Source organism: Rhinolophus ferrumequinum, chromosome 7, assembly GCF_004115265.2.
Source record: "Rhinolophus ferrumequinum isolate MPI-CBG mRhiFer1 chromosome 7, mRhiFer1_v1.p, whole genome shotgun sequence".
NCBI classification, from domain to species: Eukaryota; Metazoa; Chordata; class Mammalia; order Chiroptera; family Rhinolophidae; genus Rhinolophus; species Rhinolophus ferrumequinum.
In genome coordinates this window covers 38,604,967-38,629,727 of record NC_046290.1, presented here as the reverse complement: position 1 = coordinate 38,629,727, position 24,761 = coordinate 38,604,967, and the positions used below count along the sequence as shown (strand labels likewise).

The 24,761-nt window shown below is 39.2% G+C and overlaps 1 protein-coding gene across 1 annotated transcript in view; it reads left to right on the top strand.

Annotated features, from left to right (window-relative positions):
• Positions 1–24,761, top strand: part of ELOVL7 (ELOVL fatty acid elongase 7) — a 70,195-nt gene that overhangs the window by 18,723 nt on the left and 26,711 nt on the right. The window lies entirely within an intron of this gene.

Here is a 24,761-nt window from a genome sequence, read left to right as displayed (position 1 = left end):
TGCAGTTTCTGATTTGTGATAAGGTTGGTGGTCCAATTCGTTGGTAGAAAGGGGAAGGGTTAGAGAAGTGATAAGTAAAGCGTTTGAGGATGTCACGAGAGTTAGTTAGGCGCCTCCTCTGTATTCCCGTAGGGGGTTGTGATAACCTCTATCACAGAATTGTTCAATGAGTGTCGTTCTTGTGACTCCTTGAGGACCTATACCTTCTAGTCTGTCCTACACACTTGGCCCAGGGTCTACATGTGGAACAGCCTCAACCAATGGCTCTGAAACTGAATAGAAAGAGTATCAGTTTTTACTGCTGCCATCATGAGTTATCATCACACACTTAGTGGATTAAAGCAACACAAATGTGTTATCTCACAGTTCTGTAGGTCAGAACTGAGGTTATCAAGGGTGATGGCTCCGCTCTGTGTTTCACGTGGTGTTGGCTGTCTGGACTCGTATCGGAAAGCTCTAGAAAGAATCTATTTATAAGTTCATTCAGGTTGCTGGCAGAATCCAGTTTCTTGTGGTTGCAGGACTGAGGTCCCCGAGTCCTCGCTGGCTGTCGGCTGGGGGCTGCCCATAGCTGCCAGGGGGCCTCTCTCCAGTCCTTGGACGTGAGCCCTACATCTCAGAGCCAGCAACAGTGCATTGAATGCTCATGCTTCGAATCTCTCTGCTCTCCTCTTCTGCCACATCTCTTCTTCCAACCGGAGACAGCTCTCTGCTTGTAAGGGCTCATGTGGTTATATTGGGCCCCCCTGGACAACCCAGGATAATCTTCTTATTTTAAAGCCTGTAACCTTATTTACATCTGTAGAGCCCCTTTTACCATGTAACGTAGTCACAGAATCCAGGGGTTAAAGCATGGACTTTTTTTGGGGGGAGCATTATTTTTCTACCCATAATAGTATTTATCCAGTAAGGCACATAGGGATATGACCACAGTTCTTAAACACCCACGCATTCCAGCACCTCGCGTTTGCACAGGGTCTCACAGGAGACGAGGGCTTGCCCAGTGTCACAGGTAATGGGAGCAGAGGTAGATCAAGCCCTTCAACCTACACTCTTTCTTTTGATCACCCATTTGTTCATCTATTCCATCCATCCCATCCATTCATCCATTCAGTTAGTCACTCATTCATTCATTCATAAATATTTGAGTACCTGCTTTAAGAGTCTATGCTAGGCTGGGAAATGACGGAGAAAGTGAGCTACAAAGATAAATAAATGAGCTGATTTTTGTCAGCTCATTTTCCGTGTATTGGGGTCTGCATCAAATTTTCTTAAATCCAGGCCATCTACTGATGAGCTTGGCCTGTCTTGATGCTGTTTCCTTCCCTGCTAGTGAGTAATCTACTTTCAGTATGCTGTGGCTTCAAACCACAGTAAACCACAGACTCAGAAAATGTTTGTCATTATGATCGTTACTACTTGGTTCACTCCTTTCTATGTGTGGCCATAAAATTAGGAAACATTAATTAATATATATATAATTGTTTTACATGTTAATAATAAGTAACAAATGTTATCAATAAGTAACAAATGTTACCAATTTCTTACTGCTCTTTTTAGAAACATTCTGTGCAAATAAATGGAAGTATTTGTCTTGTACCTGGCATTAATTATATATTTTAGCTATTATTCCATAGCAGCATAAGTAAAGCTACTTCTTTTTTTTTTTTTTTTAATAACTATCCAGTATTCCCTGGTATGAATATACCAGTTTGTTAACAAGTTTCATGTTGGAGGATATTTGGAAAGTTTCCATTTCTTTTGCTGTTAAAACATTGTTGTAAAAAATCTTGTACATACAGCTTTCACACAAGTATTAAGTATACACATAGGATGTTTACATTGCAACAGATATTGCCAAATCACTCCCACAGAGGTTGGACCAATTCATGTTTTCACCAGCAACGTATGAGAGTGCCTCTTTCTCTACACCTCAGTCAACAATGTTATCTGACTTTATAGTCTTCGTCAATCTGATAAGTAAAAATGATATTTCACTCTAAATTTGCATGTGTCACATTGCTGAGTAAGGTTGGGCATCATCTTAGTACATACTTTAGAGTTATTTCTTTTTTTTTTCTATACACTATTCATATCCTTTATCCATTTCTCTGTTGGATTGTTGACATTTTTGTTGTTAATTTGCTGGCAGTCTTTATACAGAGGGTGCCAAAAAAATGTACACACATTTTAAGAAAAAAAAATTATTAAAATTGCAATACTCTACATATACCAGTCACGTTTGACTACAAGTCACGTTTGACTTCTGCAATTACAAGAGGTGCTCAAAGTAGTTACCATCAGACACTTCTGATTACTGTGAACTACTGCTTAAGCAACGTTGTCCAAAGTGTCCAGTTGTGTACATTTTTTTGGCACCCCTGGTATATTAAGGAAATCAGTCCTTTGGGGTATGAGATGCATGTTATTTTCTTTGTTTGATTTGTCTTCTGGCTTTGTACATTTAGGCTTTGACATGCATAACCATTTAATTTTAGGTGGGCATATTTAACTAATCTTTAAATCTATCTCTTTAAATCTATGACTTCTATGCTTTGTGTCGTGGTTGGAAAGCCTTCCTCATTTCAGTATTATAAAGTAATCATCTCAGTTTTCACCAAATATTTTTTTTAACTTTTTATTTTGAATCAATTTCAGATTCACAGGAAGTTGCAAAGTTAGTACAGAGACGTACTGTGTACCTTTCACTCAATTTCCAGCAACCACTATGTATGTTTACAGTTTCCTTTTTACGTTTAAATTTTTGATCCATCTGAAATTTATTTTGGTGTGAGATGAGATATAGATTCCAATTTATTTTTTTCCAGTTGGTTACCCATTTCTCCTAACCTTATTTATTGAACAATTTATATTTTCCCCAGTAATTTAAATGCATACGTATTAATCATGTGCTCAATTTTTGCATGCACTGGTTAATTTTTTTTAAATATTTAAAGTATAACAACTTGAAGGGAAGCTGAACTGTCCGCGTATATTTTTTTCAAGAGCTGAATGTTGAGATGATCCGTGCTGATCTTATTTCAAAATCCTATTATGGTGTAATTTGGCCCATTTGTCTAGAACTGAGTTTGAGGTGTTGTGGGTTGTGCTGGGGTACAGGTGAGTAACATTCATCCCTTGGCCTCCAGGAGTTCATCTTAGCTTATTGATCCCAATCTATTAAGATAAAGTCTTTAGATTATGTAGCGCTTAAGGTTAACCATGCAATTAATCCTCACAAAACCTTTCTGGGAGACATACTCTATTATACCCATTTTGTATATAGGAAGTAGAGATTCAGAAAGATTTAAATTGCCCAGATTTCGGGTCTTGGAGCAAGACAGCGGAATTCAGACAGGTTCTGGCCTTGTGATTCGTATCCCACACTATATTTCATATTACGCTTGAGATCTGCATGAGATGTCCCTTCCTTGATCTGAGATAAAAACCACCGTAACTTCTCAGCTACAAAACCACTCTACTGTTCCATATCTGCCTTAGCACACCTGAAGGCTTTCATCATATTTAGTTTCTCCTTTTTATATAAAGATTAAACAAAGACAGATGACTTATCTCCTTATTTAGTTACCTGAATTTAGGGGGCAGGTTTAGATAATTCTTAAATCCTTTCCCAGCTCTATGATTCAGATATGTGTTTTTTCATCTTGGTATTATTTCCCATAGTTTTATGTTCACATATAGGAGGGAGTGAACAAAAGCATTTAAAGAATGACAAGTATTTTCATGTGGGTTATTTAGAGGGAAAACATACTAGAAATTCTTTAGTCCAATTAAAAATCACATTTGTTAGGGGAAGTCATGTAGGCTGGTTATTGTATAATATAATAGTAGTCTTAATATCAGTTCATTATATCAGATTACTAGCATATATTTAAACACCACCACTTAAAATTCTGTATGTGCTTTGAGTTTAAGGTTATCACTTCACACACCCTGTAAGGTGCTCCTACAATTTCCTAACTTAGCTGCAGCGTAGTCCACGTGATGCTTTTCATGGGATAGGGATTTTAGGAGAAGTGAAGCAGGTAAGTTTCTAGCTCTGAATTTTCCACTCCCTGTTAAGAATTATCATGGTAGCAAAGTAAGGTCTTCCAGATGATTTCGCCCACTTCTCTTAGAAGTCATGTCTATGTGGTGTTTCATGGGTAGCCCTCAAACTGGCTGATTTGGATACCTAGATACATAAGTGTGTTTTGCGGGGAGAAGTATATTCTTAGGGTCTAGTGAGTGAATACAAGGCCTGCCACGCCCAAGACACTGGTTCATACACTAGAATCCCGAGTCATTTATTTAAAATTGTTTGTATATGTAGACAAAGCCAAGATTGAGCAAAGGTACCAGGGACAGTTGTGCTCAGGAGATCCAGGTCTAGGTGAGAAGGTTGGTAAAATTAAAGCAAAAAGAGCGTGACTAACTCCACCCTCCTTTCTAGAGGGGATTCTGTCTTTTAAAATCTTCATTCACAACACGCTTCTGTGTAGTGCTGGAAAACCCTGATGAGTACGTTTCCAACTGTGTTTTTGAGTCTTTGAGGGGACCTCTGCCGTTTGCATTCAGTTTTAGGTCAACTTCCTTAATTTCAACAGAACTGTCGTAACCTACTAAAGTTCATTCACCACGTCAACTTTAAATTATTTCTTTTGTATGAAGGGTGGCGCCTAATTGTTACCGGTAGGCTGGCTGGCTTTCATTCCCCGTCCATAGGCTAGCCAGAGTTCTTCATGCAAAGACCTTCAACTCCATTTTAGCTTTCAACCTGGGAAGGTGGGTGGTTGACACTTAGATTTTGTCCCTGCATGTGGTGATGTACCACGTTGTGGGGCCTGACCTTTCTATTCCTGAGTGTACCTTTACAACTTTCTGAGACTTTTCTTCATGGTGGGTTAGGGAGATTAGCAATAATGTGAACCGGAAGCCATCTCAGGTTGAAAAGTCAGTCTGATTATTGTTAAATAATCAGGGACAGATGGAATAGATTATATTGACTTTCTCTTATTAGATATTCCCAGGTTACATTCCGCAGGTTATTGTTTTCACCAGCCTGGCTCCTACTTATTCTTTGAATGGTCTGCTGTAATATCACTTTTTCCAGGAAGACTCTCTTGATCTCTGCCCATGACTTTAGCTCCCAGGCTGGAGTAAGTAACCTCTCCTCTTTGCTGCTAAAGCACACTAGGCTTATTGCTATTATTCCGCATGTACTACATAGTATAACTGTTTACTTGTATATGAACTCTAAGAGGGCAAGCAGTTTGTCTAGTCCACATTTTAAAAAGCTTTATTGGGGTGTAATACACATACCATGTAATTCACCCATTTAAAGTGTACAATTCGGTGGTTTTTAGAATGTTCACAGAATTGGACAAGCTGCACTGCAGTCAAATTTGGAACACATTTGTCACCCCAAAAAGAATCCCAATACCCATTACCAGTCACTCCTCACTTTCCTCTCTCCAGTTCCCCAGGCTTAGGCAACCACCAGCCTGCTGTCTATCTCTATGGATCTACCTATTCTGGACATGTAAATGAAAGCATAGACTTTGTGATCTTTTGTGACTTGCTACTTTGATTTAGCGTAATGTTTTCAAGGTTCATCCATGTTGTAGCATGAATCAGTACTTCATTACTTTTTATTGCTTAATAGTATTATATTGGATGGATATACCACATATTTATTGGGTCCTTAGTTGATGGACATTTGGGTTGTTTCTACTTTTTGACTATTATAAATAATGCAGCTACGAGCATATATGGACAAGTTGTGTGGACACATGTTTCACTTCTCATGGGTATACACCTAGGAGTCATATGGTAACTCTATGTTTAGTATTTTGATGAACTGCCCAACTGTTTCCCTCACAATCCCAATAGCAATGTATGAGCGTTCCACCTTCTCCACGTCCTCGCCAACACTAGTCATTGTCTGTCTTTTTGATTATAGACATCTTAGTGGGTGTGAAGTGGTTGGTCCCCTTTTGAATCCCCAGCATAGGGCCTGCTGTGGTGTTAGTACAGTCGTTTGGTGAGTTAAATCTGTCTTGCCATCTTGCTCTTTTACCACCCTTCACACTAGAAAGCTGTCTGCTGCAGTGGATAAGCATAGACTAGGGTCCTGTTGAACTGTGAACACCTGCTCTGCAGCCTCTCAGAGCTTTATTTCCTTATCTGTGACAGAAAGATAATGATACCTCTTTCATAGGGTTGCTATTAAGGATGAAAAGATAATGTGAATGAAACACCTAGCAGAGTCCCTGACCTGGAGACCTTGATAAGTGGGCGCTGTTGTTATTCTCTTGGATAACTTGGGTAGCAACTTGCCCTACTCCCTTGCCTCAGGAGATAGGCAACATTTGATTTCAGATGTGCCTCGTTTCGCTGCCCGTGGTATGCCGGGTCAGCTCCCTTTCCTCCTTCAAGAAAACTCCTTGCCAATCTCACATGATCTGTAAACACCTCTTTCATTTTTTGAGCAATACTTTGAGAGGATTGCTGAAACCTTGTCATAAAACTGATTGTCATCTGTGGTTCTGCTTCTTTCTTATGAATTTCTACTGAAGCTTTAACTGATCCATTTCACAGATTTGTTTGCTTCTACTAACTCATTTTTAAACTGGTATTCGTTTCAGAAGCACCAATTTTTAAAACTTTCATCAAGGCAGCTTTTTAATTGCAAAAATCCCTGATAATAAAGATTCCAGATTGGCACAGGTTGATTTGGGCGACTGAAAAAAGTCTTTCTGACTTTTGTCAGGAAGTTGCTCAGCAGAACTTGTTGCCGCCTTGCTTTTGAACCTCTTGGTTAATTTATGAAAGCAGAGGAACTGCTTTCATCTGAGGGACACAGTGGTAAAATTCCCCTGGCAGGAAGTATTTGTTCTTACAAATCTCATACATGGTGGTCACAAGGGAGGCCTTGGTATTTTGTTTTAGTTGCTTGCGCTTCATTGTAATTCGTGATTGTTGTAGTGTTTTAACCTGAGAAGTAAGTCTCTAAGAGAAATAAGTATGACACAGTTGCCCTTGGGGATCTTTGTTATTCAGCCCCCTCTACCTGTCCAGTTATAGCTGCTATTTCTCCTTACAAATCCTAATGTACTATAACTGGACTAATGGTCTGTAACAGGCACCCTCTGACGTTTCCAAGTCCCTATTTCTGTAAGTCGAAAAAATGTGATGGGAGCAAAACCAAACAGTTGATGACTTTTGGAGTTGGGAGGGAGGGAGAGGACAGGTGGGAAATAGCTTACTTGGGGGGAGGAGATTTTAACATTAGAGAGTAGGAGGGAGAGACGTGGGAAGTTGAATGGGGAGAGTGGAGTCAGATAATAGAGCTGAGAATGTGGGGCTTGCTGTGATTTCTCATAGGGAGTCACTGTAGCTTCTTGGGAAGGAGAAAAGATGGTGAAAGTGGTATTTTAGGATTTTTTTTTCCTGGTAAAAATATTCACCCTAAGCATGAATTTAAAGGAAATATGAGTGGAGGCAGAAGTTGTCCAGGCCCACTTGCAGCAATACAGGGTGAAGTGGCGTTCTTTCTGGTTGTTAGCAGTGAGAATGTTGGAGGAAGTTTCCATCTAAGAAAAGTGAAAGGAATTTGTAACAGCTTGCAGATTAGAAGTGAAAGAGCATACTCAAAGGTGATTCCAGGGTTTTAGGTAAGAAGAAAAGTCAAGCCAGTTACATCGCTAGAGGTGTTAGATAAAGAAGCCATTAGTAGAAGGTAGAAATTGGGCAAAATGACTTTCTCCTGTGATTGGTTTGGTTTCCTGTGACAGTGGAATATCCAAGTTATAATGTTTATTGGCAGTTGGAAATAGTGGCCTCTGGCTTGTGTGAAAGCTTGGGGCTCAGAATGCAGATTTGGGAGTCCTTAACATACTGTTAGGAGTAAGTAGATAAAAGGAAAAAGAAAGTGTCAAGGGTTGCAGGGAGAAACCCTCAGTCCAGGAGTATGAAGAAAAGCACCAACAGAACAAATGAGTAAAGGCTGAACAATGGAAAGGCATGGGGTCAGTTAGAAGTGTGGTATGTTCTGAAAGACAAAGTCAGGGCTTCAGGAAGGAAGGAGAGATCAACAGTGTGGGACTCTAGGGGAATAAGGTAGGTAAGAACTCAGGAAGCAGCCTTTGGGTTTAGCAACAGGGAGGTTCCTAGCCTGTATGCATAGTTTCAGTGAGAGAGGACACCTTTCACCAAGCGAGATGGTTATCCAAGGACAGTCACACCCTCCATCAGGAGCCCCTTAGAGATAGATGCTAAGGTCCAGAATCCCCACTGTATGAATCCCAGTATGATGGATCAAGAATAGTCCCTCTCCCTTAGTTCATTATCATATGCTGTTCCTTTTTTTTTTTTCTCCCCACTTAGGTTTAGCAACTTGTCTGTTCCAGCCAGTGAGGGTCTTCTTACTATTGCTTTTGATCCATCAACATATATCACAACTGGTTAAACTTTTTTCTATCACAACATATGTTTTATGATGAAAATGAAATATATACCAAACAGTAAGTTTTGCTGTGTGTTGTCAGACTTATTGGCATGTATCTCTTTGTTACTTTGTGCTCTTCCCTTTTCCTTCAAGAGAAGTTTTTATTGTTTATATTCTTATTTTTGCTTTTTTCTTGTCTGAAGATTATGACTAGGTGAATAGAGAAGCATTCTTAGTAGATAGATAGATAGATAGATAGATAGATAGATAGATAGATAGATAGAAAGAGTCTAATTTAAATATATTATGTCTTCCTTTGAGCCATGAGGATTTGGTCAAGTGGTCATAATTCAAATGAATAAAATGCAACTAATCTTATTTCTAGAGTTAAAAAGAGGTACAACTGACCTTAAAGAAAACACATCCCTCAAGTTTTCCAGAATCAAATCTTATTAAAGAAAATCTTTTGAGAAGATCAAGTACAACCTCCAGTAGAAGTCAAGAGCGCAAACAGAATAGTTAAATAGCAAAAACTTGAAAAGTTGACTTTGTCATGTGAGTTATTTAGAGATAAATATGTCCTATTTGCTTATGCACCTAATTTAAATTTGAATCTAAGAAAAGTGGGCTTTTCTACTAGCAGCAAAATGTGATCATCAGCTATGACAATTTCCTTTATTGATTAACTGTTGATACCATGACATTGATTTTTTGCCTCCCCTCCCCTGGGTTAGTTCTATGTAATATATAAATTTGCATATGACAAACTTCCCACCCTACCCCACAAGAACTTACAGAATTTAGGTGGCGTAAGATATGTCTACAAATCAAATAAAATGTATGATGACTACCAAATATATGACGTACAAGCTGGAGGGAGGATCAGCATAATTAACAACCACTGTGGCACGGATGTCCAGCCAATCGAATGGATGCCAGACATGAAACCCTGACTGGCTGTCCCAATGCACAAGAGTGGAATGTCAGTACTGGTTACATATACTGCGCTGTAGGATTGCATATAATTTGTATAATTTAGTAATGGATTCAGCTGAATAACAATATATGGTGATGGACTAATATATTACCAGTTTTGGACACAACAGTATTTCCAGATCATGAATTCTCCATTAAATCTCTTTAAGCAGAAGTTTAGGTAAGCAGTAGACAATAGCTAAACAGTAGGCTTAGAAAAATCCTTGTATGTAAAAAACTTTTAACGAATGAATGAATTCACCTTCTCCCTGCCCCTTCAGTATGTGATTCTAATGTCAATGTCCTGTCCCACGAAGTGAAATGAAGATGTGTGTTAAGTATTGATATGCAGCTGGGAAAGGATCCTGACGCACTGCCCCAAGTGGGGCCAGCCTGCCTCTGCAGTTCTGCCCCAAAACATTTTCCTTCATACTGTAAGAAATGCTTTATCTCATTTTCTTAAGTGAAATAAAACTAAAATACTGACTTAAAAATTCACTTGTGGTCACAAGCATTGTCTTAAAACAAAACCAGAAAATGATAGCACAGTGTTTCCCTAAGTGTGGTTGAAGGACCACTGGAATGGGATTGCCTGTGTGGGAGGCCCTGGAAATAATGCCTTTTCAACAAGTATCTCAGGAAAGTCTAATGCAACATTAAAGTGTAAGAATTATTGTTGTTATAAATAATGATGAAATTGTTTTCGTTCCATCATCTAGCCAACATGAGTTGCAACTTCATAATCTGATGTTTTCATTTGTTGTTTGAGTGATTAGGTAATTGTGTACTTGGACCATTTTTGGTGGGGTAAAGGCCTTGGTACATAGCTGTATTGGGTGATTTAGGACAGAATGAGATCTCTGGGTATAAGATATATCCATGTGAATTTTGTCTTGAGGCCCTAGGAAAGGTGTTCTCTTACATTCTGTTGTGTTGAATGTTACGATTTCCTAGAGCCTATGCTTTTGTTTCTTTCAAAATTTTGTAAGTGTTAATTCATTTATCATTGAATGTTGCTTTAGAGAAGTCTACTGCAGCCTAAATTTTCTCTCTTGTATATGATTTGCTTTTTTTGTTTGTTTTTAATTTTTTTTTAAATTTACATTTAGCAAATTCACTTTTTATTTGATAGTTCTATGAATTTTGACTCATGCATAGAATTATTTAACTACCAATTAGATACAGATAATTCCATCACCCAAAAATTCCCTTGGGTTGTGCTTTGTTATCAACCCCTTTCCCAAACTCCATCCTCTGGCAACCACTGATCTATTGTCTCTTAATAGTTTTGCTTTATCCAGAGTTCATAAATGGAATCATATAGTGTGTAGTTTTTTGAGTCTGGCTTATTTCACTTAATGTAAATGCATTTGAGATTCATTCATGTTGTTGTGATTATCAATAGTCCTTTTCTTTTTGTTGCTGAGTAGCATTTCATGGAATGGATATACCACTGTTTGTTTATTCATTTATCAGTTGAGGAACATTTGAGTTGTTTCCAGTTTGGGGCTGGAAACATAATCCAGTGATTATGAAAAAAGTCTCTATAAACATTTATATACAAGTTTTTGTGTACATGTAAGTATTCATTTCTCTTGGGTTGATACGCAAGGAGTGAGATTCCTGGGTCATACACTAAGTGTGTGGGATTTTGATTGGGATCGTGTTGATCAATTCAAGGAAAATTGATATCTCAATAATAGTGAGTCTTCCAATCCATGAACATGGTACAACTTTCCATTTATTTAGATCTTTGATTTCTTTAATTTGCTTTTCTGCGTATATGTACACTTTTTTTTTTATTCTTTCAGACCACTGATTTAACCAGAATTTGTCTTGATAGTGATTGTTATGCATTAAATTTTCTTGCAATCTGGTTTTTTCAGTCTATATGTAAAGTCAGTAGGAAATTTTATTTTATTTGACTGTTACTACATTTTTTTGTTGAATTTTGTACTTTGAAAATATCATTTACTCTAATATTGGATCTCCTTTGCCCTCTCTAATAGCTTTTCTCTACTGTTTTAACTTTGTCATTTTCATTTGATTATTTCAGCCTCCCTTCTGTATCAGGAATTCACTAGTTAGCTACAGCTATTCTGTTGCTGGCTATTTCTGATTTATTTATTAGTGCTATAATAATGCCTTTTGGACCTCAATTTGTTTCTGTGGTTCTACATTCTCCAGTTCCATTTCATTCTTCTTTTTTTTTTTTCATTTTAGAATATGTTTTAAACTAAAAGCACTTGTGGAGAATTTCCTTTTGTTATTTTACCTTTTTTATTTTTGGCTGGATTCTTTGCCTGCTATGTGTTCTTGCTTTACTATTTTTTTTTCCCATAATCTATTTGTGAAAATTTTCAGTCACTTTTTTTTCCATTTTTTGAATACTTGGTACCTCTAATCAGACCATCTATCTACTCTTATTTACTATGGATGCCTTGTTGTCCCTTTCCCACAGTATTTTTGAGTCTAGTTTTTCTTTTCTTTTCTTTTTTTTTTTTTACTGAGCTATAGTTTGAGGGATGAGAATTTCAGTTTATATACAGTTTTCTATACCCTGAGGGCATGGAGAGTGAAAGAAAGAATTCAACTAAGGCAGTTGTAAGTGAGTTGTATTCTCACTTTTAAAATGTTAAATATGCCAAAATTCACTTCTCAAAGGTGTATCCCATTCCCAAGGGACACCTTTAAGGCATCTTTACCTGTTTACCAGTTAAGTGTGAAGCCTCTGTCACCAGAGTCTGTCCTGTTGTTCCATTCCCCAGCTAAAGAAGGGAAAATGAGATTATTAGTGCATTTGTTTTTCTTCAGATTTGAAGGAATTTGTGTGAATTTCTCCGGTTCCTTTGCATCCTTGCTACAGCGGGGAAGAGCCCATGTTGGCTTAGGAGCTTTGCCATGGTATGGATGCCACTCTGCCCCAGAGCCTTTCCTGGGCCACAACTTTGTGAGATTTAGAACATCTTTCTGTAGCCCTTCCTTATTTTATTGCTTTTGTGAAATTTTTTGGGCAATTTTTGACCATTTATTTTACTTTTTTCCGTATCTGGACGGAAATTCTACCCTGCAGTTTATTCTGTAGCTTTCTCTGGCTGTTGTTTCTTCATGTTTCTCGCTGGCTTCACTGTCTGTTTCCTAAACGTGGGTGTTCCCTGAGATGCTGCCCTTTGCCGTGTTTCCTTCCATATTATTTATCACAGAAATTTATTCTGCTCCCATGGTATCATCTCTCTTTGTTTGTAGTTAATGGTGTCCTTAATCTTGAGCTCTAATTCTGGATGTTTCTTCAAGTTGGCTAAACATTTTTACTTGTTTTATTAATTTGCTAATGCTGCTGTAACAAAGTATCACAAACTGGGTGGTGTAAGTAACAGAAATTTGTCATCTTACAGTTCTGTAGGCTAGAAATTAAAAAGCAAAGGGTTGGCAGTGTTGGTCCTCCTGATGGCTGTGGAAGAAGGATCTGTTCCAGGCCTTTCTCCTGGAAAGGAGATGGTCGTCTTCATGTCCTCATTGCATTCTTACATCTGTCTCCCAATTTCCCATTTTAAAAAGGACACCAACCGCGTTGGATTCGGCCTCACCCTAATGACTTCATTTTAACTTGATTACCTCTACCTCCAAATAAGGTCACATTCTGAGATCCTGGGTGTTAGGAATTCAACATAGGAATTTTGAGGGACCCAATTCAACCCATAACATTTGATTATTCACTCAGACCACAAATATTTTCTGCTGCATGCCCCAGACCCTAGTTTAGGCACTGGGAACACGAAGATAATGAGGCTTAGTCTCTTCCTTCTTGCTAAGTGGAAAGATAAGAATTAATACAGAGGCATTTGCAATGCTGTGCAATAAGTGCTGTCATAGATGAGACAAACTGTTATGAGAAACCTTAGTGGGACACCAGATCCTGACTGATCTGATTGAATCATGGATGATATCTCAGAGCAAGTAATACTTACATTGGATTCTTCCCAAAAGAATGCAAGAGCTGCGTAATCGTTCTCCCTGCTTCCAAACCACACCTTCAGGCACCAGCCCTGGACTCTACCACCCAGTTCATCTTTCCAGACATCACTTTGATTAAGACAGTCCCTGGTTGAGAAACCGCAGTGACTCCTCGTTGTTAACAGAACTATGTCCAAAAAATTCTTTAGCCTGGCTCTTGGTTCCTCCACAATCAAATACCACCTCTGGAATCTACTGTCTTAGTCTTTCTGTTCTTCCCCTCCTTAGTTCTGTACGTTACCAAAATGGACTAACAAACATTCTGGAAACATATCTGGAGCTTTTCTATAATTTCATGAAGGCAGGATTTTTGTTTTGTTTTGTTTTCTACTCTTACATTGACACGTAATACAGTGCGTGGCGTATAACAGGTAACTTAAGAGTATTCATTGAATAAACAAATGAATGAATTTTGAATTTTCCCTTGGAGGTCCCTCTGCTAGGGATGCATGCCTCTCCTCTCTCCCAGGTGCACATATTTTTGCCTATTGAAATCTTATTCTCAAGACTCAGCTCATGTGTCTTCTCCTCCATGATGCCTTGCTTCTGCGTCATACGACAGATGTGAACCTTCCTGTTGGGAGGCTGCAGGATTCTGTGTAAACTGTTCGTGTGACCTTGCCTTCTGCTTTGCATTTTAGGTATCTGTGTAGGCGTTTATTTTTCCTGCCAAACTGAAAGTTGTTTGAATTCAGGGACTATATTTTTAAAACAATATTGTGTTCTGCTCATCACTTCTCACACAATAACAGATGCTCAAAAAATGCTTTTCTGTTTGAAGAGAAAATGAATGAGAGGAGTATTGCATTCATTTTGGGGGAAAAAGGTGGAGAAGAAGGCGTAAGGAATGGAATATTTGTTGTCCTTGCCTTCCCTTGTTTTTCTCATTTTACATTTTAAAATTCATTCAGCAGAGTTTTAGTGAGCACCTATTTTACTCAAGGCATTGTAGGAGGACTTAGTTACAAATAGGAATTAAACTGCTCTTGTGGTACTTATCACTTCCTCTGACAGCAAAACAAGAAACATTGGTTCCACTGGTCATGTTAGTCTATTAGACTGGTGGGTCATACGTAGTGTTGTATTTCCCAGAGGCCTCTCCTCCGGACAGTTTTTCAGATGCTTTTCTCTTCTCAGACTTATCCCATTTTCTAGAATCTTTCCACAGGTTGAGGCTGCCTGAGGCCAAGGTCCCAGCTTTATCCTCTTATCCTTCTTTACTACCTAGCACCATTTTATATCTGCTGGTGACTTGGGCAGGTTCTTCATTCGCCCTAAAAGTTCTCTGCCTCTTCTCTAAATTTCCCTTGTCTCTCTCTAATTATAGAATGCTGCACTGGGACCAGAGACTTGGCAAGAATACTGATTGTTCTGCTTAGCCTGGGAGGCCCTCTGTTATCATAAGAGTAATAATAAGCACAAAAAAATAGCACATGGAGCATTTTGCCAAAGGTGCAACATGAATTGTATTTCTGTCTGGGGCCTTTTCCTAGTGTCATTGGTTTCTAGGACTCCTTCATTTCTAACAAGTTGTCATATTAACACGTAGAGGTTGTGAAGTGAGCATCTAAAAAGTTTGTCTGCCTCTTTGCTCAAACTCACAAGTCAGGGTTGTGCTGCAGAGCTCGAACCAAACAGAAATGCAACCTGAATTAGTCTGGAGGGTCATGCATACACAGTGTTATATTTCCCGGAGGCATCTAATTTTAATAGGTCCTTCTATTAAGGAAAAGCGAAGGAGTGAAAATCAAGATGAAATAATGGAATAGTAAGAAATGCAGGGGGTGGTAAAGATGCTTGTTTTGAGCTCCTGCTCGACACGGACATTACAACTCTTATACCTGATTGAAGGGCAGGCTGAGTCTCTTCATATAGTACGTACAGCGTATGTGCTGCGATGTCATTGTTATTGGGGGCGGGAAACACCCATTGTATTTAAACATGCCGCGTACCAGTCAGAACAACATACCTTCGTGGACGTGGTGTCACAACAATTAACAAGTGTGAGTCCAACCCTCTGCTGTCTGTGTTTATGGATTTATAGCATATCTGTATCATCAAAGAGACTGTGGCACAAGATAATTCTAAATAGCAGATATATAAAAGTCACTAGAAAGTCTTGTCTGGTGCTGCACGGCATGCTTATTAATCACTTTTAGTTTTAAACAACTGCGATTAGTTTATCCTGAGCACATGTCCCCAGGACGGGCGGTGAGCATGCAGTTGGATGGACTCCCTGTCTGAGCTCCGTTCATGTTTGATATGTCACCGCAGAGTAATCTCTTCAAGTCCCAGTTCCAGCAGACATTGTTTCTCAAAGATCACCTCCTTTCTTCCTTGTGGGGTAACCACTCTTCTCCCTGTGTCAGGCTCTTCCTTCCTCTCTGAAGCTGTGTGCCTCCCCCTGTGACTGAGGGGTGGGGGTAAATATAGTACCTATCACCCTAAAGAAACCACTGCAGTCCCAGTTCCTTTCCAGTGCCCGGGGAGATACTGGCCTGTGACACAATTCTGGGAAGGGCCGTTTAAGGGGCTTCTGGATAGCCTTGGGGAGAGTTTTGAAGATCCTAAAAAGATGCACCAGACCCTTTCAGTGCTCTGGGGGAAGATGTGTGAGAGTGTGACATTTGGAATGCTTTCCCCACAGAAATATCAAAACAGGAATTAACCAACTCGGAAGACATTTCCCTACCTTTGGGCTACTTTTTCTGTGAGAAAATACACTCCCTGACAGCGGAAGCCATCCGGAGCATCTTGCCTGATAACACACTCCCTTTTGACAGATAAAAAGTTAGGTGTTTAGTGTCTGTATTTGATATTTGTGTTCACAGTTTTATTTGCCTAAAAGACAAGGCTTATTATATTCTACTTTTCGGTAGTTTACCAAGACCTATGATGTAGCAGTGATTTTTCTCTTTTACAGATGCTTGAGAACGTCAAGCTTATTCCACCCTCGAAATGGGGAGCTAGTTTTCTTATATCCTGGCTGTGTGTGCTGACTCAGAGATCTCACATCTCTTGCAAGTTGTTTTGAATCCCCAGAGAAACCTTTCTAGTATTGCCCGCCCCTCCTGTTCTGCCCTTTTTGACCCCGATGCTTTATCATATCCAGATGACATTCATTAACTGAATCCTTTGTTATGAATTTTGTGCCAATTCCTTCTACGGTGGTATTGTCACGTCTGAGAATGGTTTATACGGTAGTAAGAAGAGGTTCCCAAACCTTTCCCCATCGTCAGACTCTCTCCAAACATGCTAACTATATCCAAAATCTCTCTCTGGTTGATTCTGATTATCCACCAGGTCCGGCAATCACTAAGGTAAGAGATACAGAAGAGAGAAAATAGTACTGACCTGATCCCAGACCTAAAGTAAATGGTTTCAAACCTCACTTGACAAAGTCAGCTATGTAAGAACAAAATTTCATTTCTTTATAGCTTAATTTTTAATCCAGGTTTTCTTTCTTCTTTGGGGTGGTAGGAAGCTATTTTCGTTAACTCTAAATGCGACCACCACGCGCTGCCCCCTCTCCGCAAGTTAGATAAAGCTTAGGTAATGTTAGGTTAGTTGGGAGGAGTCCTTTGAGTTCCTGACGCCCTCTGTCTACATGGCGGGCATGGGGACCACTTCCATGGTCCCATCAGGTCTTTGGCCTATGTTGTTGCAAGTTGCATGAATCCTTCATTTTCTACAGCTCCTGTGCAATATTCTCGCATCTGGTGAGCGGACTCAGAAGTCTGTCTGCCGCTCTTGCATCACGCTGGAGCGAGAGAAATTCTCTGTGGCTGCCTAAGTGCCCATCAGCTACCGGTTCCAGCTCTACCCAAGCAGAGAGCCTGACCCCTTCTGTTCTCTGTTCCCATAATCCCGCATGGCACCTTGCCCGGCCTGTTCCCCTTCTCTCTGAGATCTGCACTAACTGCTTTCCCTCTCACTCTCCCTTTCCTCAAGCCTGAAGCATGCTCTTCTGTGCTAGGACCCATGGAAATCTCTGAGGTGTTCTTCAAAATCTCCTGTCTGTGCCCTCTAATTCTTCTGTATGACTAAGTGATTAAGCTCTGGTAACTCAAAAGCAAGATTAAGACTTTATGTTTCTCTGCCTTCTGCTGCTCTGTTTCACTCCCAAGGCAATTTGCATAGCCTCGCTATTAAATAGACATGGCAAAAGTGGGGCAGGGGGATGATAAAGGAAATCCCAAGGAGAAACATATATGTATGTATACATATGCATATGAGACATTGAAATAAAGCACAAAATCCTGTATTGTAGGTATAACAAACATGTAATTTTGCTTCTGTGTGTGTGTGTATTGCAGTACACACACACACACATACATAGTAATTAACAAAATTGAAAATCTGTCATTTGAAGTAATTTTTCACTGAGTCTATTTCATGTTCTAGAGTCACTGTCTTTGAATTAGAGTTTATAATAAATGATAAAGATTAAAAGGATTTAAACTAATATGCTGTAACGTATACATCTAAGTGAGTGTTTCCTTTAAAATAGTCACCTCAGTCTACTATATATTTATTCCACTAATATTGCCTTTGCCCTAAACATTTCTGGATTTGTTCTTTTGGAATTGTCCTCATTTTCTAAACCCTGAGTTGAAAAGTGTTAGAAGTAAATTATCATCAAACCCACTTCCACTCCCATCTAACATATCAAGATGTAGCTCAGCTTGACCCATTCTTAACTTGTGATAAGTTATGAGCTTGATTTTTAGAAGCAATAGACAGAAAGCGAGTTAATGAAATTCTGAAAAATTCTGAAGTTGATTTGTAAAGATCAGTTCAAAAATTGTTTTGAACAACAACATCACTGAAATGAATGGATACATTAGTCCCCCCATATCCTTGGTTTTGCTTTTTGTGGTTTCAGTTACCTGTGGTTAACCACGGTCTAAAGATATTAAATGGAAAATTCCAGAACTCAACAATTTATAAGTTTTAAATTGCATGCTGTTCTGAGTAGCATGATGAAGCCTGATGCTGTCTCACTCTGTCCCACCCGGGATGTAAATACCCCTTGTCCAGCGAGCATATCCACCTCACTTCATCTCATCGCACAGGCATTGTATCATCTCACATCATCATAGGTAGAAGGGAGAGTACAGTACGATAAGGTATTTTGAGAGCAAGAGTGAGAGAGAGCACATTCACATAACTTGTTAGTGTATATTGTTACAAGTGTTCCATGTTCTTTTGTTATTGTTGTTAATCTCTTACTATGCCTAATTTAGAAATTAAACCCTGTCATAGGTATGGACATATAGGAAAAAACGTAGTATATATAGGGTTTGTGCTCTCTGCAGTCTCAGGCATCCACTGGGGTCTTAGAACATATCCCCCATGGATAAGGGGTGACTACTATAATTGCCAAAGTGATTACTCTGAAGCAAAGTGCTCTTATCCAGATGAATAAATGTTGGTAGTTTATTTTAAAACAGTGGTTCTCAACTCGGGATGACTTTGCCACCAGGGGACATTTGGCATCTTCTGGAAACCTTTTTGGTTGTCTCAACTGGAGAAGGGATATTCCTGGCATCTAGTGGGTAGAGGCCAGGGTTGGTGCTAAACATCCTACAATGCTCACAACTAAGAATGGTCTGGCCCAAAGTGTCAGGACAGCCAAGGTTGAGAAATTCTGTTTTAAACGAACAAATTATTACTTTATAATCATCCTTCACATTTTAATATACTTAAAAGTTTCTGATCTCTTTTCCCCAGCCTCAGTCTTACTAAATTGTTGGGATAGAACAAAGTCAAGTACCCAAATCTTTCTGTCCAGCACTCAGGCTCACAGCCTCTTGGAGGCCGTTCCTGCTTAACTACAGAGGGTAGAAGTGGGAGGGGGCAATCAGTTCCAGTAAGAAAAAAGCCAGGGAGGAAATACACAGGGAACACACAGATTAATATCTAGGTGGAAGTTTCCCTAGCAATCTTTGAATTTTTACTGAGAAATTTATGTCTTATCTCAGTGTTTTTCTTCCCCAAGACAGCAGGCGTAGAAACTCTATCTGAACCCCAGTTTTTCAGTCATAACCCAGAGAGAGGCTGTCTGTGCTACGTTCACCTGGGAAGTCCTTTCACCACGCAGCAGACTGAGTTCCTACTGCCTGTTCTGACTTGCTGCTGACGTTCCCTGTCCTTCTTTAATGAGCCAGCGTGTGCTGCCTTTTCCTTTTGCTCTCTGAGCTGGCCCTCCTCTCCTCCCTTGCCACACCAGCTGCATGTGAAGGGGTGTTTCCCTTACCAGTTCTTGGATGAGCAATTACTATTGCTGTTGAACAGCTTGATTCTCCCCGTCCTCCTCTCCTCCCTTACTTTGTACAAAGGTAAAGTTTCAAACCACCACCCCAATATGAGGCCAGACTTGGCTTCGCACAGAAAAGTTCCCCAGGTCCTACCTCCATCCCGTGCTGGTTCCTTCCTGTCGCTCATTTAGGTGTTTATGTCCTTGAGCAGCATCCGTGGCTGGCCACGTCTGCTTTTTTGTTTTGTTTTGTTTTAATTTTTATTAAATTTATTGGGGTGACATTGGCTAGTAAAATTGTATAGGTTTCAAGGATGTATATCGGTAATACATCATCTATATATTGCATTGTGTGTTCACCACTCAGAGTCAAGTCTGTTCCTGAAGGTTTGTCCCTGATACCTGATTTCCAAAGCAGAACCTCCCAAACAAAAGAAAAAGGGAAAGCATATGACCTTGTTCCTGGACCGTAGACATGGCCTAAGAAAGTCATAGGATGACTCTACCACCCACTTCACCCCAGGGCAAGTGTCCCCAACACATTTTGCCGGGTTTGGATAAATCTCAACATTTGAGAGCCTGCCTGAAAGTGGGGGGCCATGGTTTTAGATTTCTGGACTCCCTGCGAGGTACTGCTCACCTCAGGCAACTCCAAGGTCCCGTTTTCACTGGAGTGAATTCCAGCCAGTTCTCCCAGATGAGTTCTGCCTTGTGGTTACTGTTGAGAAGGATTTGGGCAGAATGGACAAAGTGATCAGATACTTGAAGCCCATCTCTACGTTGTGCCGTGAGTATCTCTGTTGTGTTGACATAAGCGCCCTTCGGAAGCTGCCCTGTGGGAAGGGCCTTCTCCTGTAGGCAGCAAGCGTAGTCCTCACGTTTGAACTTGACATCTTTCCTGTGGCCTTAAAGAAGTTAGTAGGTTAAGTCCTTTCCATACCAAATGACTCAGTTACCATGTGATATTGTCAAAAACAAGGAGCCAAATCCATGGGTCTGTTGCAGATGCTGGGCGGTGGGAAACCAGCACCAATCCCCCAGGAGCAAACTCCTGTTTGCTCTCCTCTGGCCGCATAAGTGAGGCCTTTGCAGTCAGGCTGAGCTCAGACAGGCAGCTTTTCTCTCTTCCTCTGTAGCACCTCCCTTATCTCTTCCATCTTTGATGGAAGGATGGTGATTTGTCTGCTGTTCTTGAGTTTTAAATCTCTGCTTCACATCCTTGAGAGCTCTGACTTTTCTGGCATCTCTAGCCCTGAACTTTTATGCCATTGAATATTTAAATTGGTAGTTAAGGTGCCAGGTCTGCTATCAGCCAAATCTCTCTATACCTTCACCACGTAGAATACGTTTCTTCCCATCTCCATACCATTGTCTAGCAATCAAGTGTCCATGTTAAATCATGGTAAAGGGCATGGAGGGGGGAGACGTGCATGGCTCCAGTTCAGGGGCACCTCTATATTCGTGGAACAGCCCAGGTAGCCTCAAATTAAGGTGTTACTTTTCTAGACCAGTCCCTACAATGTAATGTTGGCATCCAGTCCTGAGAAGGAAATTCTCAGCTGTTTATGTTCAGTTTCACCAAGGTAAAGGGGTCAGGTTTTCCTTTCGTGTCCTATCCCTACACAATTATAGCTGTTCCTTCTCTTCTGGTGGGCCCACAGTGTTAAGAACTGTGGGATGGCAGGTTATCTGCAAGCCAACAATCAATGAGAGACTCTGCACTCCAGGAAGCTTGGGCTAAAGGATTCCTTCCCTACCTCTCCAGGCCTCTGTCTCTCACCTGCTTGGAAGATGTCTGTTTCTGCCACTCCTTTCCCTCCAGTGTGATTGCTCCTCTGACCACTTGCCCTCTTCTTCCATCTCAGCCTTGTGTAGTCTTTGGGATTAGAGAACCTAGTTTTGTTTGCTTCCCTGACTATTTCTGACCTGCAGTAGAGTGTAGTTTCTTTGAGTCTTTGTGCTTCCATACGGTTTGGGGAGAGGAAAACGGTGGAATGAGTGAAAAAAATGAGGAGGTGGGAATTGCACAGAAAACAAGAATAATACTTTGAAATGTAATTCAACCATATGCCATATAGAATGAGAATCTTTCACTCTGATTCTGAATAATTTAAACAGCATAATTTTGGCAATTTAATTACGAAAATAATGGCTTGAGTCTGTTATACCAGTGGTTAAGGTGACAGGAAAAGCTCTTAGCATGGTCTAAAATACTCACATCTAAACAATCGTAAAACAACAAGGGAAGAATCATGTGCAGTCTGTGACATACCAGCTCTTAAAATGAAAGTAGTAGAGTTTTCTCCAAATTGGTTCCATAAACTGCCGCTGTGCCTTACAAGATACTGAGTTTGGCCAGATATTTTCCAGTTAAATTGATACAGTTTGTCTTTACAAATGATAATGTCTGACTTTGATTGAATGTTCATTCTTTATCAGATTCTGTCCTCAAAACAACTCTATGAGTTCGTTTATTTTATCTTGGTAAATTGTAGAATTCCCATTTTATAGATTAAGAAATTGAGCTTTAATTTTGCCCAGGGTCACACAGCTATTAAGTGGTGGAATTCAAACCAGGGTCTTTGTGACCCAAGAGCCCCACTCCTAACCCCCCCTCACACCTTCACTGTGGAAACAATGCATCAGAAAACAAGAATCCAGCCTGACTCTGGCAAGATCCTGGCATCACCACAGCCAATCCTGAGTGTGAACTCAGCTGGAGGACACAGGATGTACCAAAGCAGAGGCCATGCTGAGATGTCTTCCTGGACTTGGAGAGATCCTCTGGAGGGGACAGACCCTTGAGGAATTAAGAAAACAATCTCTCTTTTGTGCGTATGCGTATTTTTGTGTGGGTATTTAAGTAGGGATTGTCCCAGCAAAGGTGCAGCTGATTCTATTATTTCTTCCTTTATAATATTTTAATTCTTTACTTTTGGATAGATAATATACTCACATGAATCAAAAACCAAACAGTATAAGGTCTTTCTTCCAACCCTTCAGCCCAGTTGGAACCCTGTTCCCTTTTCCATGGATATCTTTTCAGAGTTCCTTATATGCTAATATAACTACTTGTAAATTTATATTCTTACTCCTTTCTTCTTTTTTTCTATATAAAAAGTAGTTATTTTAAAATTCTGTACCTCCCTTTGCTTTTTTTCACATAGAGATTTATCTTGGATAACTTTCCACATCAGGACACAGAGAGCTTCCTCATTCTTATTCACAATGACATATTATTTCACGATGTTAGATGTATTATCATTTATTAACCAGTCCCCTTTTAATGGACATTTGGCTTGTTTCCAGTCTTTTGCTCTTACTAACTGATGCAATGAATGCTTTGAATATATGTACTTCTGCATATGTGCACATGTATATATAGGATAAGTTTCTACAAGTAGGACTGCTGAGTTAAAAATAAAATATGCATTTATAATTTTTACTGATAATGCCAACTTGCCCCCCATAAAGGTTGTACTAATTTGCACCCCCACCAGCAATGTATGAGTTTCCCATAGTCCTGCCAACAGAGTTAACACATTTTTGGATTTTTGGCCCATCTGCCTGATTCAAATGTTTGGACTTTGGCCCATCCAATGCAATAAAATATTGTAGATTTCTTACTATGGTTAAAGTTAAGCAACTTTTCATATGTTTTAAGAGCCATTTGTATTTCTTTTTTTCTGTGAAATTTGCCCATTGCTTTCTTGGCTTATAAATCTTATCAATTTCTAGGAACTCTATATTAGGGAGCGAAGCAATTGTCTGTAATATAAATTGAACATCTTTTTTCCTTATTTGTCATTTGCTTTTTATTTTTCGTCTTGATTTTTACATGGTTAAATTTGTTAGTCTTTTCTTATATCTAATGGATCTTATGTCAAAGTTAGGAAGGTTTTTCCCACTCCAAGGTTATACAAGTGTTCTCCCATGTTGTTATTCAGTACTTTCATATCTCTATTTTTCTTATTTAAACCTTTGATCTACTTGAAGTTTATCTTGGTATAATGTTTGGATCCAACTTTTTTGTACATAGATACTATATATATTATATATATAATATATGTATATTATATATATATAGCATATATATTATATACATAATATATATAGCCAAAAAATTGTATACACATTTTAAGAAATGAAAAACTATTAAAATTGTAATACTCAATATATACCAATAACAAAAGATGAATACAAGTCACGTTTGACTTCTGCAATTACAAGAGGTGCTCAAAGTGGTTACCATCAGCGTCCAGACACTTCTGATTATGGCAAACTACTGCTTGAGCAACGTTGACCACAGTGTCCACTTGTATATATCTTTATATCTTTTTGGTATACATATATATGGCTTTATTTTATAATGCTAGAAGGAAGTCTGATTTTCCCTATCTTAGACCTAGAGGGCTTTTTTTTTTATTGTTGTAAAATATACATAACGTAAAATGTACCATTTTAACAATTTTTAAGTGTAAAGTTCAGTGGCATTAAGTACATTTGCATTGTTGTGCAACCATCACCACCATCTATCTCTAGAACTTTTTCATTTTCTTACTGTATGATTTGGAATCAAATATACTATTAATTTTATGATATATTAGGTTTATGCAAAAGTAATTGCGGTTTAAAAGATTAGAAATAACTGCAAAACCGCAATTAGTTTTGCACCAACCTAATACTATCCATTTGTAAGGTGTTAAAATGTGGGAAAATGTATGTCTTAGAATTTACAAAATACAGTTCTAAATTCCCCAATGTATTTGGTATATTTCTGGACGTTCTGTTCTGTTTCATTGGTTTGCTTCCTCATGTGCCAGTGTCACACTGTTTTAATTATTGAAGATTTAGAATACTTTTACTCTGTGATATAGATAGTTTTGCTTTACTGGTCTTTTTCAGAAGACTTCTTTCCCCAACTATTCTTGTCTGTCTGTTCAGATAAACTAGGCAGCTTCACCCGGGCTCTTGTAAATCTTCTTTCCTTCCCTCTTTCTAACTGTGTTCCACATAAATTGTAAAAACTTGCATGTAGAAGACCTTGTTATGCCTGAAATTCAG